The sequence below is a fragment of the Oenanthe melanoleuca genome, chromosome 20 (assembly GCF_029582105.1).
Source record: "Oenanthe melanoleuca isolate GR-GAL-2019-014 chromosome 20, OMel1.0, whole genome shotgun sequence".
NCBI lineage: Eukaryota > Metazoa > Chordata > Aves > Passeriformes > Muscicapidae > Oenanthe > Oenanthe melanoleuca.
This window is the reverse complement of record NC_079353.1, coordinates 13,234,202-13,254,943: the sequence shown is the minus strand read 5'-3', so window position 1 is coordinate 13,254,943 and position 20,742 is coordinate 13,234,202. Positions and strand designations below refer to the sequence as shown.

General features: G+C 62.8%; 1 protein-coding gene across 2 annotated transcripts in view; it reads right to left on the bottom strand.

Annotated features, from left to right (window-relative positions):
• Window positions 1-19,042, bottom strand: part of DLGAP4 (DLG associated protein 4) — a 121,090-nt gene extending 102,048 nt beyond the window's left edge. For both annotated transcript variants that reach the window (XM_056507099.1, XM_056507105.1), the window contains exon 1: window positions 18,999-19,042. The gene's annotated coding sequence lies outside the window, so the exon portion shown is untranslated. The remainder of the gene's footprint in view (window positions 1-18,998) is intronic.
• Between the last annotated feature and the right edge of the window lie 1,700 nt (window positions 19,043-20,742).

Sequence of the window (20,742 nt, the reverse complement as noted above, 5' to 3'; positions counted from 1 at the left end):
GCTCCCCCAGCTCAGCCAGAGATGGATGGCAGCAGCCCTGCAGCCTGGTGTAAGTCACTGAGAGAAGAACATTTGTAAGGCAGGAGACAGCTGGATTAAAAAGGTGAAGCCCAACAAGCAAATGAAAAGAGAATCAGTGATGATGGATGGCAAAGCAGTGTCTGAGTCCAGCTCTGCCCTGGATGTGCTGGTGAGCAGCACAAGGAAAGGTGAGCTGAGATCAAACCACAGAAGGAATCTGGGCAGCCATGGGGGCTTGGAATCACAGATCAATAAAGGCAGGAAAATCCCTCTGAGATCACTGAATCCAGCCCTTAACCCAGCACTGCCAAGCCCACCACTAACCCACCTCCCCACGTGCCACAGCCTCACGTTTTGAGCCCTTCCAGGGATGGGACTCCAGCCTGCAAGTGCCTGAGCACCCTTTCCATGAAGAAATTGTCCCTAATATCCAATCTAAGCCTCCCCTGGCACAATTTGAGGATGTTTCCTCTCATCCTGTCCCTGTTCCCTGGGAGCAGAGCCTGATCCCCAGAGCTGCACCCTCCTGTCAGGGAGCTGTGCAGAGTCACAGGGTCCCTCCTGAGCCCCCCCAGCTGCTCCTGGACCCTTCCCAGGCTCCATCCCCTCCCCTGGCTCAGAGGCTGTGCCTGTCCAGGTGCCACAGCTGCCACCCCCAGCCCCAGAGGTGCCTCTTCCCCTGCAGAGCTCCCCAAACACCTGGCCAGTGTTCCCTGAGGGCACTGCCCAGACTCTCCAGAAAGGCAAATCATTACTGCAAATCACTACTGCAGCTTGCTTTGCTAATTGCTGCTGATCAGATGCTTCCCTGGCAAGGTGGGAAAGACATTTGGGTCGGAAAAAAAGCAAATAGAGTTTGTAAGGCAGAAGAATTCCCAACTGCTCCGTCTGCACGAGGGGCTGAGCAGACCCAGCCCTACCCAAAGCAGGGGCTGCTCCTCCAGGCAGAGCCCTGGCAGGTGGGGAGAGCCAAGGTGAGCCCACCTGAGCAGGTCAGGCTTGTCACACCCAGAGCAGCAGAGCAGGACAGCACATCCCAGCACATCCCAGCACATCCCAACACATCCCAGCACATCCCAGCACATCCCAGCGCATCCCAGCACATCCCAGCACATCCCAGCACATCCCAGCACATCCCAGCACATCCCAGCACATCCCAGCCCCTCTGTGGCTCTCCCCTGCCAGCCCCACCACTGGAGCCAGCACAAGGCACAGAGTGCTGTCCCCCCTCTCTGCCTGGATGGGGCCATCACAGGACACCTCTCCATGCTCCCAGCACAGCCAGGGACCACCTCCCCACACTCTGCTGCCTTTTCTTTCAGGATCCAGGCATCTCCAACAGGCTCCAGCTCCTGTTCCCCCGTTCTCAAACACCTTCCATTCCTCCCAAACCATTCCCTGCCAGCTCTGGAGCTCAGCTGGTCCCAGCAGGTCACTGTCCCACTTGCTTTCCTTAAAAAACCAGTTTGCCCCAGTGCTCTGGATGCCCCACATGCCCACAAGACCCCAGAGCATTCTCCAGGAGGTGTCCCAGACTGATGAGCACAAGCAGATCACTCCCAGTGGGCCCTCTGGGGACAGTGGCACGGGGCTGGCCCCACACACACTAAATGCCCCACGTGCTGCAGATCCCAGTGTTGCACATCAGCATCTGCAGTGAGCCCTACACCTGCCTGCAGCTGGAAATCACGGGACACAGAGAGGCAAGGCTTTGCCAAAGAGACCCCAGAGAGCCAAGAGAAGAGCCAGGAATGGTGCTTGGCTCCCCCAAAGCCCCTTGATCCCACACACGAGGACAAGGAGATGGAGCAGCCCAGGAGGAGGGGACAAGGATGGGACAATGGCCATGGCAGAGCTCAGGCTGGCAGCACCTGGGCAGTGAGATGCACACAAGAGAGGAGCACCAGCCCCCAGCCAGCCATGGAGGAGAGCTGCCAGGATCAGCATGTCCAGGATCTGAAACCACCCACGGAGCACTGACAATCCGTGCTGGGATATTGCTGCAGCAGTCACCCAGCACAGCAGCACCAGCTGTGCCCAGCCTGGGGACACTGCTGCAGGTGTCTGAGTCACCAGCTGTCCCCTCCAGGGCAGACACAGCCCCTGCCCCCAGCCCCAGGGCAGGGGGTGCCCCTTCCCCCCTGTCCTTGCCCACTACCCCTGTCCTTGCCCATTCCCCTGTCCTTCCCCATTCCCCCATCCTTCCCCATTCCCCTGTCCTTGCCCATTCCTCCTGTCCTTTCCCACTCCCCTGTCCTTTCCCATTCCCCTGTCCCTTCCCATTCCCCTGTCCTTGCCCATTCCCCCCTGTCCCTGCCCATTCCCCCTGTCCTTTCCCATTCCCCTGTCCTTCCCCATCCCCCTGTCCTTTCCCACTCCCCTGTCCTTGCCCACTCCCCCATCCTTCCCCATCCCCCTGCCCGCTCCCCACGCTCCCTGATCACCTTTCCAGCTAATTACCCCCTGCTCTGCGGCACGTGGCAGCTGGCATCTGCAGGGCTCCAGGAACGACCTTGGCCGCTCCGAGGACAGCAGGAGCCTTTCGCCTCCCCGTTTCCCCCGAGGCAGACACGGATCGTGCAGCAGGAGGACGGGGAGCGCTGCCAGCCCTGCTGCCAGCTGTGCCCTCCAGGGGCTCTGTCACCTCCGCCGGGACCCCAGCCCTGCACAAACTCCCCCTTTCAGGCTTGCAAATCTTTGTCCCGCGGTTTTCCAGCCCTGAGCCAGGCCTGGCTGTATCCCCGTGCCATGGAGAGGGGACTCAGCTCTCTGGCATAGGGCGGGCTGTGGGCTCTCTGGGGAGCAACCTGGGCGGTGGCATCACTGCCACTGTCACACCCTGTCCTCCCCGGCGCGGGGAGAGGCTGAGCAGAGAGGAAGGAGACACAGAAGCTCTCTGGGATGGCAGAACACCCGATGGAACAGCCCTCAGCCCCACGCCGGGGCATCCACAGCCTGGGGCTGCAGGCAGGGCTGGCTGGCCCAGAGAGGAACAGGGTCCAGCTGAGCTCGTGGACAGTGATGGGACACGCGTGGGAACGAGCTGGGCATCCCCTCCTGTGGCATCCTGCACCGTGCCCTGCTGGGAGGGACGGCAGGCAGGGCAGGCAGGACAGGCAGCAGGCAGGGCTGAGCACTGGACACGCTCAGGGACTCCAGGGAATGGGGTCCCGGGGGCTGTCCACCCTCAGGAGCTGGGCAGAGCCAGGTCAGAGCCTGGCCAGGTGTTTTACACCGTGGAGGATGGACAGAGCATTCCAGCTGGGCTGAGGAGCCCCTTCTGCGCCCCCAGCGCTGGGAAGGCAGGCAGAGCTCAGCGCCCTTCCCCACCGAGCCCCTCCCCACCTCTCACAGCCCAGCACCGCTCCCGTTCCATCCTCACATCCCGCCCTGCAGGGGCTTCACAGCGCGGCACATTCCTGCCTGCAGGTCCCGCTGCAGCAGCCAGAGCCGAGCGAGCTCACGGAGCGAGCAGGGTGAGACCCCACCGCTCCCCTGACCACCGCATCCAGGGCTAATGCCGCTGTCACCGTTCCACTGCAGGGACCGCCCGTGCCGGGCCGGCCCTGGTGCGCCTAAAGCAGCCAGTGATGCCTGGGGCCACCAGCTGTCCCTGGGGAGCGTGACAAGCGTGGCAGGCGAGCCCACGGCAGCGCTGACGGCTCCGTGTGACTGCCTCGGGCTCCGTGTGACTGCCTCGGGCTCTTGCTCATCCCGGCTCCGTGACTCACACAGCCCGGCAGCGCGGGAGGGGCCGGGCTGTGCGGGACACCCCCCGAGCAGGGGTCAGGCTGGGACCTTGTGCCAGCAGCAGGTCCCACCCAGAGACACGGACACCGCTCCTCTCTGGATCCAGGCCCTGCCCCAGGGTCACCCTGTCCCTCACAGTGACCCTGCTCCTTGGAGAGACCCTGATCCGTGATCAGCCTGCTCTGGGTATTGACCTTGCTCCCCACGGTGACCCTGCTCCTGAGCTTTGCTCCCTGAAACCACCCACAGCCAGCCCTGGCTTGGGGCTTGTCTTCCAGCTCAGCCCAGAGGAGCTCTCTGCTCCTGACCCAGAACCTTCTGTAAAGCACAGGGGCTGCAGTGAGCACAGCTCGTGAGGCTCCTCACTGCTCCAGACACACTGTCCCTCCATCCTTCAGACACTCCTCATCCCTCCTGCTGCTCCTCCATCCCTCCTGCTGCCCCTCCATCCTTCAGACACTCCTGCTGCCCTCCATCCCTCCTGCTGCCCTCCATCCCACAGACACTCCTGCTGCTCCTGGGGGACCTGGGGGCTCTCTCCACTCCCTCATGGACCCCTGGGCAGCTGCAGCTTGGGCTGGGTTACAAGAACAGCTCCAAACCCGGAGCATGTGGCTCCTGAAGCCTCCAGTGACTCTGCAGCCTCCCCTGGAAATCGCTGCCTTCCTCTTTTTGCCTCTTTTGCAGATCCTCAGCATCGGGGGAGCTTTGGGGGCCGGGGGAGCAAGCACAGGATGATGTTCTCCTTGTCCGCGCTGCTCCTGCCCTCTGGGAGCGCCCCAGACTGCTCTGCCCGGTACTGGGAACCGGGAATCCGGTTTATCTGAGCCCGGAACGCTGCTCGTCACCGGCGGTGAGCACGGCGCGGTGAGTCAGTCACTGCTGCCACTGCAGGGCAGGGACACGGAGGGCACTGCTCGGAGCTCCTGCTCTGCACTGCCACCCGGCCGTGTCCCGCTGCCCCGCGGGTGGCTGTCCCCAAGCCGTGTCCCCGGGCCGGCTGCTCGCCGGAGCTCGCTGCTGAGCCCTGCCTGCCCCGCTCCCCGGCGCTTCCCTCCGCTCCGCCGCTTGCAAAGGTTAATGCATGCGGACACTCGTGCTTTCCCGCAGCTAACCGATGCTAAAGGCACCGCCTGTCACCGCCTGCCACCGCCTGCCACCCTGCCCGTGAGCCCAGAGCTGTCTGTGAGCCCAGCACCCGGGGCACCCCACTGCCGGTCACCTTCCCGTGCCTCAGGTCACTCCACACCACGGCCACTGTCCCTGCTCCTGCGGCGTGGGGACACTGCTGGGACCCCCGGGACCCCCCTCCATCCCCGCTGCCTTCTCCTGTGCTCTGCCAGGGACACGGAGCTGCTGGCACTCGGGCTCAGCTGTGTCACACAAACTGCTGCTCCCGACAGCCCCGCTCAGCCTCTCTCCCTGCCCATCCAACCCGGCTCTCTGCCCCCTCTTCTTTCACTTGTTGTTTTTCAACTTTTGGGCTTTTTTTTTTTTTTTTCTCCATCCTTCTGCTCCAGGTGTCATCTCCAGCGCTGAAAACACAAACACCAGCACACCTACGACCAGACCCCTGCTGGGATGGCCCTGGGGGAACCCTGGCCCCAGCCCATCTCAGCTCCAGTGTGGCCATGCCCAGCTGGTTTGCCAGCGCTGCTGGTGACAGGGACAGTGCCCTGCCACTGCCACCGCTGCGCCCCCACCTCCTGCCCTGCTCAGGGCAAGACACTCCGATCCTCCTCTTCAAACGGATTACAAATCACCGTCTGATCCACTAATTGGGACGGGAAGATGAGTGTGCTTCTGACAGTGCTGTTTAGCAGCCATTTAGAAACTGCTCTGAGGGCAGTGTGGTGCCTCGAGCTCTGCACGGTGAGGGGCCACACCTGCTCCAGCAGCGAGCCCGGGCCACCCCCAGCCCAGCCCGGGCCACCCCCAGCCCAGCCCAGCCCGGGACACCCCCAGCCCAGCCCGGGACACCCCCAGCCCCAGACCACCCCAGCCCTGCTGCCAGCAGCGCTGCCCGACCCCACTCCTGCCCCCAGAGCTGCCCCTGCTCCGCTGCACAGCTCCCAGGGATGTCCCCAGGCCATCTGGCTCCCAGCCCTGCTGCCATTACTCGGGATTTATTTAACTAAATTAAAACCTGCTCGGTGGGGCCGGCGAAGGCAGGGCAGACAAATGGGATCTGCTGCTGCTGCTGCCGGGGAAGGGCAGCCTGGAGTGGGGCTGGGGGCAGGACCCTCCTTCCTGCGCTGGGCAGTGCCACCAGAGGCCGGGCAGCAGCACAAGCACCCTGTGCCCTGTGCCCTGTGCCCTGGCCTGTGTGACAGAGCTGGGACAGACCCCAGGAGCAAAGCTCTGGGCTGGGCTGGGCTCCCTGAGAGCCACAGCTGGGAGAGGAGCCCCAGCCCTGTGCCCACCTGCCAGGCACGGGGGGCAGGAGCCTGCAGGGTCTGGGGGATGCCAGGTCTGTAGGGTCTGGCTGATGCCAGCTGTAGGGTCTGGCTGATGCCAGCTGTAGGGTCTGGGTGATGCCAGCTGTAGGGTTGGGTGATGCCAGGTCTGTAGGGTTTGGGTGATGCCAGCTGTAGGGTCTGGGTGATGCCAGCTGCAGGGTCTGGGGGATGCCAGCTGTAGGGTCTGGGGGATGCCAGGTCTGTAGGGTTTGGGTGATGCCAGCTGTAGGGTCTGGGTGATGCCAGCTGCAGGGTCTGGGGGATGCCAGGTCTGCAGGTTTTGGGTGATGCCAGGTCTGCAGGGTCTGGGTGATGCCAGGTCTGTAGGGTTTGGGTGATGCCAGGTGTGTAGGGTTGGGTGATGCCAGGTCTGTAGGGTTTGGGTGATGCCAGGTCTGTAGGGTTGGGTGATGCCAGCTGTAGGGTTTGGGTGATGCCAGGTCTGTAGGGTCTGGGTGATGCCAGGTCTGCAGGGTCTGGGTGATGCCAGCTGCAGGGTCTGGGTGATGCCAGGTCTGCAGGGTCTGGGTGATGCCAGGTCTGTAGGGTCTGGGTGGTGCCAGGTCTGCAGGGTCTGGGTGATGCCAGGTCTGTAGGGTTTGGGTGATGCCAGGTCTGTAGGGTCTGGGTGATGCCAGGTCTGTAGGGTCTGGGGGATGCCAGCTGCAGGGTCTGGGTGATGCCAAGTGCAGGGTTTGGGTGATGCCAGGTCTGTAGGGTCTGGGGGATGCCAGCTGCAGGGTCTGGGTGATGCCAGGTCTGTAGGGTCTGGGTGATGCCAGCTGTAGGGTTTGGGTGATGCCAGGTCTGTAGGGTCTGGGTGATGCCAAGTGCAGGAGGCTGCTCTGGACCCTTCAGGCAGTGTCCAGGCACAGGACACTGCCCCAGCCCCATAGGAGCCCTCCTGGGTCTCCCTGCTGCTGCCCCTGGGCACTGAGCCAGCCCTGGCACAGCATCACCCAGCACAGGATTGCAAAGGCAGAGGAGGGGTGGGGAGCCTCAGGCACCCACAGAGGAGCAGCTTCACCACAGAGCCACCACCAGAGCAGTCCCAGTGCCATTAATGACTGCTTTCAATTTAATGAAGTTAATCTACCTCTAAAAGCTCTTTATGCCCACAAACATATGAGCTGAGAGAGAACAGGACCTGCAGCCACATTTTTACAGCACTTGAGCATGGCTTCTGCAGCCACCTACTTCCCAGCAGAGCAGCTGGGGGAAGATCCCCTGACTAAACTGCAGCCCCTCCACTGTGCCAGTTAGCTGTGGAGATCCATGGCCTTCCAGGAAAAGCAAGATCCTATGTTCCCATGATGATAAAAACTGTGAATTCTGGTGAAAAAATAGATATTGCCATTTCTTGGCTGGGGAGGAGTTGGTCCTGGCAGAGTGAGGTGCTCAGGAGGGTGATGAGAAGCCCAGCCCAGCCCAGCCCTGGGCTCTCCTGCCCCCCGTGCTGCCAGCCAGGCTCTCTCAGCACAGCTGTGCTGGGGCTCTCTCCAGCCCCAGCAGGTCCCTCTCTGCTTTGCCAGCTGAGGATCATTTCCCCATCACCTCCTGTTACTCCTGGAACAGGGTGCAGGTGCCCTGGGTTTGATTCCCTGGCTCCTTTCCAGTCTCACCTTTCCCATCACTGGGGAAAGCTGGAGAGCTGGAGCTTGATTTAAACCTGGCATGACCTCAAACCCCAGGTCTGGATTTGTCCCTCCCTCCTCCTTGTGAATCCTGTGAAATTCCCCAGCAATGCCAGGAGGGCCCTGAGAGCTGCTCCTCCCTCCTGCAGGGGAGGACAGACAGAGCCACCCTCCCAAAAACCTCCAGCTGGGCAGAAACCATCCCACGCCAGCTGCAGGAATGGCACAGGAGGTTAAAGCACAGGAGGTGCTCTCAGAGCGACCCCTGTGGGGCTCTGGCTCCCAGCCCCGTGTCCTGCCCTGTGGGTTTGGTCACTCCATCCCACAGCAGCATCCCCAAGGGGGATGAGGGGCAGACCCAGCCGTGCCACCATCACCTCCCTGGCCCCGCCCTGCAGGTCAGCACGGTGTCCCAAGGCCACCACACCCCGGTGGGGCAGGCAGGAGGGAGGAGCCGGCAGCAGAGCTCCCTGTGGGAGTGGCTGACCTTGGCGGGGACAATTCTGCCACCAAAGTAGGGCTGAGGGGCTCCCGGGGCAGACAGACTCAGCTAATTATATCTGCATGTCCCACAAAGAGCAGCTGCCAGCTGGGCTGCCCTACTTCCTGAGCCCTGCTGTGGGCTGGCAGCGCCACAGTGCTGGCACTGGGATGGCACTGGGATGGCACTGGGATGGCCACAATGATGGCACTGGGATGGCACTGGGATGGCCACAATGCTGGCACTGGGATGCACTGGGATGCACTGGGATGGCACTGAGATGGTACTGGGATGGTACTGGGCTGGCACTGGATGGCCCCAGACTGGCACTGGATGGCCTCAGGCTGGCACTGGCACTGGGATGGCCCCAGGCTGGCACTGGGATGGCACTGGGATGGCACTGGGATGGCCCGAGACTGGCACTGGCACTGGATGGCCCCAGGCTGGCACTGGCATGGCCCCAGGCTGGCACTGGCACTGGGATGCCCCAGGCTGGCACCAGGCTGGCACTGGGTTGGCACTGGGATGGCACTGGGATGGCCCTAGACTGGCACTGGCACTGGATGGCCCCAAGCTGGCACTGGCATGGCCCCAGGCTGGGATGGCACTGGGATGGCACTGGGATGGCCCTAGACTGGCACTGGCACTGGGGTGGCCCCAGGCTGGCACTGGCATGGCCCCAGGCTGGGATGGCACTGGGGTGGCCCCACCGCCTCCAGCCACAGCAGAAAGCAGCACAGCTCCACACCCAGCATGGCCTGGCACAGGATGGGAGCTTCCCTCTGGGCAGGAGATGGGTGTGTGGCTCTGGGCACTTGGGACGGGCTGGTGTCTCCATGCCACCCTCCAGAGCCTGGCCTGGCTCACACTGGGCTCCCCCAGGCTGTGAGCAATGCCACACTGCCACAAGGGCAGGCACAGAGTGGGCCATGGGCACAGGAGCCAGCCCAGCAGGGTCCAGCACCCCAAACCTGACAGAGCCCTCACTCCTCCTCCTGCCCCTCTCCCTGCCCAGCACTTGCTTTCCAGCCCAGCCCAGCCCAACCCCTGCCCCAGGAGGGCCCATCCCCTCATGGCTGTGGTAGGATCACAATCCCAGGATGGTTTGGGTTGGAAGGACCTTAAAGCCCATCCAGTGCCACCCCTGCCATGGCAGGGACACCTCCCACTGCCCCAGGCTGCTCCAAGCCCTGTCCAGCCTGGCCCTGGGCACTGCCAGGGGTGGGCATGGATAGCAGCCCACTGGGCTGCTCTGGGGGTGGCTGGAGCCATCAGGAGGTAAATGCCACCTCAGGCAGCACCAGGGCTCTGCCAGGAGCAAAATCCTCCTGCCCACGATGGAGCAACTGGAATGATCACACTATGCTGGGATTATTCTCTGGCTTGGACAGTACCAGGCAAAGGACTGGGCTGGAGCCAAGGATGCTCAGAGCTGGTGGTGGAGAGGGTGACAAGGGGTCAGTGGATCCCATCCAGAATTCTCTGTGCTCAATCTCACAGAAACTTCACTCTGGAGATGCTGGCACAAGCCTCTCTCTGCTGACAGAGGATCTCTGGATGCTCCAGACTGCCAGCAGCCTGTCCAGAGGGTGCCAGAGCCCTGGTCCCACTTGGAGATGCCCCTTGGACGTTCCTGGGAGCTGCTGCTGGGGGACCTGGAGTGCTGCTGTGGTCCTGCTGCCCCTGCCCACCCCAGGGGCTGGGAGTGCCTGGGGGCTGCCTGGCCCTGCAGCCCAGGGGGATGGTGGTTTAATCCGTGACTTATTTCGGTTGCTAGGTGATCAAATCATCCATCTGCTTGTGACTGGAGAGCCCGTGAGTCAGCCCCTGCCACAGGCAGCACAGGGGCTCTCTCCAGCCCTGGCAGCCCAGAGGAGCTGCCAGCACAGCCATGGACAGGGACACACGTGCTGCCGGGGGCTGGGGACATCCTCCATCCATCCTCTGCTCCTGGGGAACAGCACCCCCACGACATCAGCACAGCACCTCTGAGTGTGGCCTCGCTGCACCACCTGGCAGCAGGGGTTTGCTCCATTGCAAAGGATTTTTGGAAAAGGTTCTTTCCTGTGAGGATGGGGAGGCCCTGGCACTGGGTGCCCCATCCCTGGAGGTGTCCAAGGCCAGGCTGGGGCTTGGAGCAACCTGGGATGGTGGAAGGTGTCCCTGCCCATGGCAGGGGGTGGGACTGGATGGTCTGTGATGTCCTTCCAACCCCATCCTGGGATTCAGTGATTCAATCCAGAGCAATTTTGAAGGATCAGATGAGCCCCACTAGAAGTACAGGCAGGCTTGGTGTTCCCCCCAGAACAGCACAGCTCAGCCCCCTCAAAGCTCAGCTCAGCCCCCCCAGAACAGCACAGCTCAGACCCCAAAGCACAGCTCAGCCCCTCCAGCTCAGCACAGCTCAGCTCCCCCAAAGCTCAGCCCAGCCCCCCCAGCTCAGCTCAGCCCCCCCAGCACAGCACAGCTCAGCCCCCCCAGCACAGCTCAGCTCAGCCCCCCCAGCACAGCTCAGCCCCCCCAAAGCTCAGCTCAGCCCCCCAAAGCTCAGCTCAGCCCCCCAGCACCTTCCCCTTCTGCAGGGACATCCTTTCTCCTGCACACTGGGAGCCCAGGGAAAGCCAACAGGCTGCTCCGGAGAGCAAGGCAGAGAGGCAACAGTTTGGGAGAAAATAACATTTTCCTAAAGTGTTTGAAGTCATTTGGAGGAGGAAAGTGGGAAGGGAGAGGAATCAGAGCCTGTGTGTGATGCGTGTGTGAGAGTGCGACAACAGGAGCCTCCCTCTCCGCAGAGCAGAAACCATCTCAGCTCCTCAGCTTCGGCAAACTGCAGCAATGCCCACAGACCGGGGCTGCAAAGTCCACCTTCCCCAGCGGGGCTCCACGTGGAGGTGTCACACTGGGGCTGGGGATGGGGCTGGGGACCCCCGGGACCCCCACCCTCTGCCACCAGGGCCAGTGGGAACCTCCTGCGAGATCCACTGTGGGAGCATCACTGCCCTGGAGGAGCCCTGAGCAGGGTGAGCAACACGGATGGCAAAAATGGGGGAAAAGCACGGCAGGGCAGCTGGAGCTGCCCCAATTCTCTGCCTCCTGTCACTGCATGTGGGCTAAAGATCCCTGAGTGCCCCTCAGCATCCCAGCCCCAAAATCCAGGAGCTGGGCTGGTGGCCCCACTGCTCTGCACAGCCCTGCCGGTCCCCCGGCAGCTATCACGGCTTCTTAGTGCAAAGAGACTCATTAATGAAGTGGAAAAGGAGGAGGAGGAGCAGGCTGAATGGTCCGTCCTGAGGGACAGTGCAGCCAGGAGGAGGAGGAGGAGGAGGAGGAGGAGAGCACTCAGCACCGATCTCGGGATAAGCAGCCACCCAGAGGGGAACGATGCTCGGGAGATGCCGAGGGCAGCACGGGGGTGGGAGCCACGCAGGGTGGGCAGGATTCAGCCCCAGCACTGCCCCAGCCCCACCGCAGCACCCTGTCCCCAGGGCAGGAGGGATCCCAGGGGCTGCCCTGGGTGTCCCTCCAGCACAGGCTGTGAGCTGCAGCTCCCCAGGGCAGGGAGGGGGCAGGAGCACAGGCTGGGCTCTGGGAAGGGCGTTTTTCCCCAGCTCAGCTGTCTCTGCAGGACCTGGCTGCTGTGCCAGGTGTGTGGGAAGCACTGCCAGGGGCTGGAGGGACACTGACCCCTGGCCAGCAGCCCTGGCAGTGCTGGGAGCCACAGGAGGGGAGATTTCCATCCCCAGCTCACAGCTCCAAGCACAGGACAGGAGACATGAGGGTGACAGGGCACAAGCTGCTGCAGCTCTGAGGCCTCACTCTATTCCACCCTAACCCTAGGGAGCCCCTGGCTGTCCCTGGCTCCCAGCCCCAGCTCAGGGCTGGGGACAGGATCCCTGAGCCTGGCCAGTCCCAGGAAAGGACTGAGGAGCTGAGGGGGAGCTTGGCTGCCCCATTCCTGCCCACCCCTTCTGCCTCATCATGTGGGCACACAATTTCTGGGAGCATCATCCCTCCCATGAGCATTGTCCTCAGGGAGTGTCACTGTCCATGGGCAGGGCAGGACACACCTCTGTGCTGTCAGCTCTGTCTGTCCATCTCCCTCCACATACCCAGTGTCCAGCTTGGAAAGCACAATCCAAACCTCGGCCTGCCATGAATTGGTTTTCCCATCCCAGAGGCTTTTCCCCAGCAGGCAGGGAATGGTACCAGTGGCTGTGAGCTGACAGCTGAGAAATGCTCCTTCTCCAGCCAGCTGAAACACCTCCTGACACATCACTGTCACTGGACTCTCAGATCTTCCCAAACCAGCAGCAGAGCCCAGCTGAGACAGGAGGGTGGGCTATCTAGAAAATGCCAAACCAGCCCTTTCTGATTGTTCAGAAAATCACATCAAACTGCTCAGAACAAGAAAATCACTGGACAAAGCACCTTGTCCATCAACTGGGTCTGCTCAGTCCTACCCCCAGCCCTGAGCCCTGGGTGCCCCAGCAGGGAGGTGGCCCCTGGGGCAAGGCAGCAGGTCCCTGTCCCCTGGCTGAAGCCCAGGGCAGCCATCCCATCCCTACCACGGGAAGGATGGATGGGTCAAGGGAAAGAGTGAGGGAGCATCACCCTCCCCAACTGTGCCATTAAAATCCTCTCCCTGTGACACACACTCAGCCTATTTCCGTGGTACTTTGGCAGAGAAATAACATTTTGGTGCCTATAAATACCAGAGGGGTGCTGTGTGCTGCTGGAGCAGCAGGATGTGCCCTGGGAGGCTCAGAGGGGGAAGGACAGAGCGTGGCAGGTGCCTCCAGCCTGAAGCACTGTGGGGCACAGGCAGGCAGGGAGCTGAGCCAAGGGACAGCAGCTGAGGAAATGGTGGAAAGCACTGGCACTACCCAAACAAACTGGAGAGTCCCTGTGGCTGCAGCCCAGGGTCTGGTCTGACCCGGAGCTGGCACACAAGCAGCTCATCTCTGCCCTCCCCGTGGGACCCCAGCACCAGGAGAGGCTCCCCAGGGCACCCTGCAGCACCCCAGGGATGCTCCCTGCAGGGACATCCCAGCCCAGCCAGTGCAGGGCAGCTGCTCCCTGCGGACCCCTGGCCACCAGCTGGGCCACCCCAGCACCCAGCGTGAGGCATCAGGGACACCTCCAGCACCTGCTCCTCTGCCAAGGTGTGGATGAAGGAAATACTTCAGCCCAGCTGAGAGGGAAGCAGATCCAAGCCTCCCAGCCCCCAGCCAGGCTGTCCAGCCCCCCCAGGATGGCTGGAGCCTGGTGCTGTCACCGTCTGTCACCTGCCAGGGAAGATGGTGTGGGTGGTCCCTGTCCTGCAGAGACACACGGAGACAAACAGCTCAGGGACTGGGATATTAAACACCTGACGTAAGGGGACTCTCATGATGCTCATCACAGGCCCTACCACTCCTCCTGAGCACAAGTGTCACCTCAAAGCTCCTGCAAGCCCTCAGCAACAGCCCTGTGACAGCACAGGAGACACAAGGGACACCAAACCCCAAGGCAGCTGTTGGAGACCCGAGGAAATGGGGCCCTTCCCTGCCAGAGTCCATCAGGAGATGTGCAGAAGGGTCCACATATCCCAGGGACTGCAGAAGGCAGCCCAGGAACATCAAACATCCCACAGCCAGCAGAGTGGGCTGGGGGCTGCCTGCCTCTTTGCCCCTCAACCCATTCTCCCCCAGAGGGCATAAAATCCACCAAGACATGGAATCACGGGATCAGAGACTGGTTTGGGTCAGAAGGGATCTTAAATATCATCTTCCAGCCCTCCATAACAGCTCTGAAAGTTGTGCTGTGCCCTCTTGCAGCAGCTTTGCTTTCTCAGCCAAGAGCTCTCAAGAAAGACAATGGTGGCTCTGGACCTTGGGCTGTCAGGAACAGACAGCCACAGGAAAGGCTGCCATCCATGGAAGCCTCCTGAGCAGAGCCAGAGCTGGCACAGGAGGGCTCAGCATGGTGGGAACCTTCCCTCTGCACCATCTCTGCAGCAAGAAGTGGCTCAGGACCTTCTCCTGCACACCCAAACCACACAGAGCCCACAGAGCTCCACTGGGAGCTGTGTGGTTGGTGCAGCCACAGTCTGTGCCCACAGAGGGACCCAGGGGAGCTCCCAGAACAGAGCTGTGAGCAGGGATGAGTGAGGAACAGACACTGCAAACCTGCCATGGAGAGCAGCTTGGTGCCAAGCCCTGGAGTGTGGCTTCAGTAAAGTGCTGTAGGAACCCAGCTCTCAGTGCCTCAAACCTGGAGCCTCACAGACCTGAGCAGAACCTTCACCTCTGTTTAGTGTCTGCTCAGAGCTAAACACACCCCCAAAACGAGAATAACAAAGCAGCCTCACTGCCCAGAAGGACTGCCCTGACCACCCCAGTAACAGCCTGAGGTGTCCTCAGCCCCTTTGTCCCAGTGAGTGTGACCAGAGTGCCCCTCCAGCAGGCTGCTGGGGAGGTGGGTGATGCTGAGCCTGCCCTGGGTGCCCAGCACAGCCCCCCCAGCAGGCTGCTGGGGAGGTGGGTGATGCTGAGCCTGCCCTGGGTGCCCAGCACAGCCCCCCCAGCAGGGCTGCTCCAGGCTCAGCCAGCTGCGGGTCCTGGGCAGGATCTCCGCCTGAAGCAGGGCAAGAAGAGCCCTGCTGAGCTCTAAATCAGCTCCTTGAACTCCACCCAAGAGCAAATGGGAGCCAGCCCAGCCCCTGGCAGAGCTGACAGCCCTGGCCTGAGCTGGGCAGTGAAACGGGGGACGCAGGTGGCTGTGGGGACAGGGCACTCCCAGGGGCAGCCCTGGTGGGCTGCTGCCCTGCTCTGTCCCCTGCTCTGTCACCCTGTTCTGTCCCCTGCTCTGCTCCCCTGCCCTGCTCTGCTCCCTACTCTGTTCCCCATGCTCTTTTCCCTGCTCTGCCCCCATGCTCTGTTCCCTGTTCTGTTCCCCTGCCCTGCTCCCCTGCTCTGTTCCCTGCCCTGCTCCCCTGCTCTGTTCCCTGCCCTGCCCTGCTCTGTTCCCTGCTCTGTTCCCTGCTCTGTTCCCTGCCCTGCCCTGCTCTGTTCCCTGCTCTGTTCCCTGCCCTGTTCCCTGCTCTGCCCTGCTCTGCCCTGCTCTGTTCCCTGCTCTGTTCCCTGCTCTGTTGCCTTGTCTGGCTCTGTTCCCTGCTCTGTTCCCCTGCCCTGCCCTGCCCTGCTCTGTTCCCTGCTCTGTTCCCTGCTCTATTCCCTTCTCTGTCCCCCGTTCCCCGTTCCCCGTTCGCCGCTCCCTGCCCCGCTCTGCGGATGCCGAGGGAAGGAAGGAAGGAAGGCAGGCAGCTGCCATCTGGATCCGGGGCTCTCCATCTCTGCGGCGGTGGCAGCAGCGGCTCGGTGCCGATTGTGGGCAGATTAGAGGGGACACAGCGTGTTCATCCCGATCCTGCTGCGCTGCCGCTACCCAGGCTGGAAATAAAGCCTCGTTTTTCATGCAAAGATGCACAATGGTTAACAGGGAAAAGCTTGCCTGCGAGGCACGCAGGTAGCAAACCCATTTCCAAACGGGTCTCCAATTACTCCTGATGGTTATTCGATTTACATTTCTTTTCTGGCTCACCAGATGTTGATGGCCCGAGGGTGAAGCTGGGCCCAGCACGAGGGTGTGGGAAGGTGCAGGAGTCTCCTGCTGCAGAGTGACACGTTTCCCTGGAGCTGCTCCGCTCCTCCGCTCGCAGCCGAGCTTCCAACCCAACCACACCGTGCGTCATGGGCACGGAGGGGAGCGAGCAGCCGGGCTGCTGCACACACCGGGGCCTCATCTGCCAAGCCCACCGCTGGAAAAGCCCCGTTTTCCTGCCGTGTCCCAGAGCAGGAGTGAGTCTGCCAGGTGACAGCCTCCTGCGGGAAGCGCCTGGGCTGGCTCTGTGCTCTGTGCTCTGTGCTGTGCTCTGCGCTGTGCTCTGCCTCCTCGGAGAAGCAGAGGGAGGTGGATTCCCAGGCTCCAAGAGTCCATTTTGCAGGAAATGCTCCCAGATGCCCAGTCCTGTGGAACCAGCCCCACTGCAGGGGCACGGCTGCTCCTGTCCCCACACCAGGCACGGGGTCAGGAAGGTCCCCAAGCTCTGCTCCTCAAACTCCAAATGCCAAACTCCAATGGGAATGGTGGCAGCAAGGCTCTAAATCCTGCTCCTGCCCGGGCCTCATCCTGGACTGGAGCTTCCAGAGTGTGCCATGGCCAAGGCCCCGAGGAGAGCTCGTTATGTGGCACCTCTCTCCTGGAGGGGACATTTGTCTGCCCCCCCAAAGCCTGATGACAGTGCAATGACCCAGCCACAGCCCTGGGACTGATGCAGGCCCTTGGTGCAGCTGGAGGGGCACGGGGCTGGCACACAGGGACAGGGACAGCAGGCACTGCCAGCCAGATCCATTCTTGCCAGCTCCATCCCCACAGCCCATGGCTCTGGGCAAGCTGAGCACCTTTACAGGGGCACACCTGCTCAGGGTCGGGCAGAGGGTGAGGGTCAGGCAGCTCTGCCCACACACTGCAAGGACAGGGCACAGCAAGCACAGGCTGGGCCGTGCTCGGTGCCAGCCACTCATGGCGTGGGGACAGTGCCCAGAGAGCACAGGGGCTGCCAGGCTGGGCCCAGGCACGGGAATGCTCACACAGCTCCCCACACGTGCCTCCCTCCATCACCCTGTGCTGCCCTGGCACACGGCTCCAGCCCCCACACCCTGCACACCCACAGGGACATCACCACTGACCGCTGCACACGCCTGTGTGACACAGCCAGAGGGACACACACACAGCCAGAGGGACACACACACAGCCAGAGGGGCACACACACCCACACCCAGAGGGACACACACACAGCCAGAGGGACACACACACCTCCAGAGGGACACACACACAGCCAGAGGGGATCACACACACACCCAGAGGGACACACACACACCCAAAGGGACACACACACCCAGAGGGACACACACACACCCCAAAGGGACACACACACACCCAGAGCGGATCACACACACACCCAGAGGGACACACACACACCCCAAAGGGACACACACACCCAGAGGGACACACACACCCAGAGGGACACACACACACCCCAAAGGGACACACACACCCCAAAGGGACACACACACACCCAGAGGGGCACACACACAGCCAAAGGACACACACACACCCAGAGGGACAGACACACACCCAGAGGGGCACACACACAGCCAGAGGGACACACACACACCCAGAGGGGCACACACACACCCAGAGGGACACACACACACAGCCAGAGGGACACACACACACAGCCAGAGGGACACACACACCCAGAGGGACACACACACAGCCAGAGGGACACACACACAGCCAGAGGGGCACACACACACCCAGAGGGTGACACACACACACCCAGAGGGACACACACACACACCAGAGGGACACACAAACACCCAGAGGGGCACACACACACCCAGAGGGACACACACACCCAGAGGGGCACACACACACCCAGAGGGACACACACACCTCCAGAGGGACACACACACACCCCAGAGGGGCACACACAGACCCCAGAGGGGCACACACACACCCAGAGGGACACACACATATCCAAGGGGAACACACACACATATCCAAGGGGAACACACACACACACATCCAAGGGGAACACAGACACATATATCCAAGGGGCACACACACATATATCCAAGGGTAACACACACACACACGCATATCCAAGGGGAACACACGCACCCCGAGCGGATCACACATATATCCAAGGGGAACACACACACAACCAAGGGGATCACACGCTCCCCGACGGGCACACGCAGGCGCGGGCCGCGCACACCCGCACGCCCGGGCTGGGGCCGCTCCCGCCCCGCTCTCTGCGGAGGGCACGCACCGGGAAACGGGGCCACCCGTGCCGTGGGTCCCGCACACGCACACGTTTGTGATGCGAGCAGCGAGGCTCTGCCGTGGCTCCCGCTCCCCTGCGCAGCCGCCACGCCGCAGCCCGCACCGGCAGCCGGCCCTGCCCCTGCCCCGCACGGACACGCGTGGGGTGGGCTGGGCCACGCCCCCCGGGGGTGCGGGATTCTCTCACGCGCACACACACACACACACACACACACACACGCTCTGAGCCCGGTTGCTCCGCACCCGCTTAACTCCTTGTTGCCCGTTCCCGCACCAGCCAGCCCATCCCTGCACCAGCCAGACCCTTCCCGCACGGCCCGGCAATCCCTTCGCACCGTCCGGCCATCCACCCCGCACCGTCCGGCCATCCCTCCGCACGGCCCAGCTATCCCTCCGCACCGTCCGGCCCATTCCCGCACCGTCCGGCCATCCACCCCGCACCGCCCGGCCATCCCTTCGCACCGTCCGGCCCATTCCCGCACCGTCCGGCCATCCTTCCCGCACGGTCCGACCATCCATCCCGCACCGTCCGGCCATCCTTCCCGCACGGTCCGACCATCCATCCCGCACCGCCCGGCCATCCACCCGCACCGCCCGGCCCATTCCCGCACGGTCCGAGCATCCATCCCGCACGGCCCGGCCATCCCTCCGCACCGTCCGGCCATCCACCCCGCACCAGCCAGCCCCTTCCCGCACCGCTCAGACCTTCACCCCGCACCGTCCATCCCTCTATCCCGCACCGTCCATCCCTCTATCCCGCACCGTCCATCCCTCTATCCGCACGGTCCATCCCTCTATCCCGCACCGTCCATCCCTCTATCCGCACTGTCCATCCCTCTATCCGCACGGTCCATCCCTCTACCCCGCACTGTCCATCCCTCTATCCGCACCGTCCATCCCTCTATCCGCACGGTCCATCCCTCTATCCCGCACCGTCCATCCCTCTATCCGCACTGTCCATCCCTCTATCCGCACGGTCCATCCCTCTATCCCGTACTGTCCATCCCTCTATCCGCACGGTCCATCCCTCTATCCCGCACTGTCCATCCCTCTATCCGCACCGTCCATCCCTCTATCCGCACGGTCCAAGCCGTTCCCGCACCGCCTCCCGGCCCGCTCCGGTTCCCCGCAGCCCCTCCTCACCTGGCCCGGCCGTGCGGGTCCCGCGGCGGGGCAGCGCCCGCTGCTCGCAGCGCCCCGGCGGGCTGGGCGGGGGGCCCGGCTCGGCTCGGCCCGGCCCGGCCCGGCCCGGCCCCGGCCGCTGGCCGGCCCCGCTGCCCCGCTGGCCGCGGCGCGCTGCGGCCGCCTCGCCCCTATGCGGAGGCTGGAGCGGCACCGAGGCGATGCCCATTCATTCAGCTTGGCCCCCGCAGCCCTCCCCTTCCGCCCCGCGCCCCTGCCGCCCGCATGCAGGGGCTGGCGATGCTGCGGCGGTACCCGGAGCCCCCGGAGAGCACAGTGCGGAGAGGAGGGAGGGAGAGGAGGAGGAAGGAGAGCAGAAGGAGGGAAGAGGAAAGAGGGAGAGGGAGATGGCTGCCCCCAAAACCAGAGCTGGATCTGGAGAAGACTCTGGGATTTCCAGCAGGAAATCAGGGCAGGGAGCGGAGCGGGGCCGGCGCAGCACCCCCCGCCCAGCCCGGCTCCGGGGATGCGCGCAGGGCAGGGCACGGCCCCCCGGAGAACCCGGGGCTGCCCCTAAGGCAGGGCTGACCCCGCCGGGAGCTCGGCTGGAAGGGCACGGGAAGCTCGGGGGGCACCTTTGGGTGCTCTGCCGACCCGGGGTGCAGGGGCTGCACGCTGGGCCCCGCATCGGCCCTTTCTGCAGAGCCCAGCTTTGCTCAGACACTCCTGTGCCCCTTCACCCTCACACACAGTCAGGACCCCCTCAAATTCACCAGGGTCCCGAGCCCCAGCATTGTGTCCTGCATGCCACATCAAAATTTCGCAGCTTTTCCTAATCTGGGTCTTGCTTAACCCTCTGGAAAATAATCCACTGACCATCTGCCACAGTGAAATTCATTTACAACCTCGCACAAATTGGGCTCAACTGTTCACTTCCTGCTCCTTTCTGCTCAGGACTTTTGTTCCCTCTGCTGCACGTGTGTCTTCCTGCCCATGGGATGGGTGACCTTGCCATGGACAGGGATGTCCTTGCCATGGACAGGGATGTCCTTGCCATGGGCTGGGATGTCCTTGCCATGGGCTGGGATGTCCTTGCCATGGACAGGGATGTCCTTGCCATGTGCTGGGTGTCCTTGCCATGGGCTGGCATGTCCTTGCCATGGGCTGGGATGTCCTTGCCATGGGCTGGCATGTCCTTGCCATGGGCTGGGATGTCCTTGCCATGGGTTGGCATGTCCTTGCCAGCTCTAGGCTGGTGGGCAGTGCCTGCCCCTGACATGCTCTCAGATCTCAGGGTTCTTTCTCCTGGCAGAATGGCATTGCCATGCCATGGTGGCATTCCCATACCTTGATGGCATTGCCATTCCCAGCCTTGCCATGGACA